Genomic DNA, 987 nt, shown 5'->3' on the forward strand with positions numbered 1-987 from the left:
AGTATGTGTGTGTTGGTTTGCACATCATGTACAGGTGTGTCGTTCGTTGAGCCTTTGTGCATCTTGGTCATATCTTAGTTGGCTCTTGTGAGAGATTAATGGAATATCCCATTATGGGGGAGTGATGTGCTTTGTGCACTTCACAATCCTATAAAGGTGGGTACATGGGGAATACCACTTAGTATTGATATTGCAAGCTTATCTAGTCACTATGTGGTATGTCTTCTCATGAGAAATTCAAATTATAAATAGTCCATTAATTATCTCTTGTTGGATCCTCCTTTTGCCTCTTGTATATCCTTAATTGGTATCACATTATGGGGGAGTAATATGCTATGTGTATATTACTAGCCTAGAAAATGTGTACATTTGAGATATTGTCACCTAGAGTTGATATTGTTAATTATCTTGTTCCTAGGTGGCATGTTAGCTCATGTGCGGTAGTACCGCGGCTACCACCACCCCGAGTGCCGCTCAATGTCCCTCCTCTCTGTTCCTTCTCCCCGTGCTCGTGGTAGGCGTTGTGCGCGGTCCCAGCGGTAGTACCGCCGGGCCGGAGCGGCAGTACCGCTTATCGCCACAAGCGGTAGTACCGCTGTCCCAAGCGGCAGTACCGCTGCGGCCAACGGTAGTACCGCTGGCTCCAGCGGTAGTGCTGCTCATACGGCTCCGCCACGCACTCTGTTTCGCTCTGCTCTCTGTGTTCTACCTCCCAGGCGATAGTACCGCTCCCCTGAGCGGTAGTACCGCTCGTGCGTGGACTGAGCACATAACAGTTGGATTCAGGAGCTTCTATAAAAGGGGGTCTTCTTCCCCGTTCAACCTTATCCTTTGCGCTCGTGTTCTTCCCCCATTGTTGACCTTCTTCGAGCTTGCTAACTCTCAATCCCTCCATGGATTCTTGCTAGTTTTTGAGGGAAAAGAAAGAGGAGATCTAGATCCACATTTCCACCAATCACTTTCTCCTCTATGTGAGGGGAACCCCTT

The sequence above is a fragment of the Triticum urartu genome, chromosome 7 (assembly GCF_003073215.2).
Source record: "Triticum urartu cultivar G1812 chromosome 7, Tu2.1, whole genome shotgun sequence".
Taxonomy (NCBI): domain Eukaryota; kingdom Viridiplantae; phylum Streptophyta; class Magnoliopsida; order Poales; family Poaceae; genus Triticum; species Triticum urartu.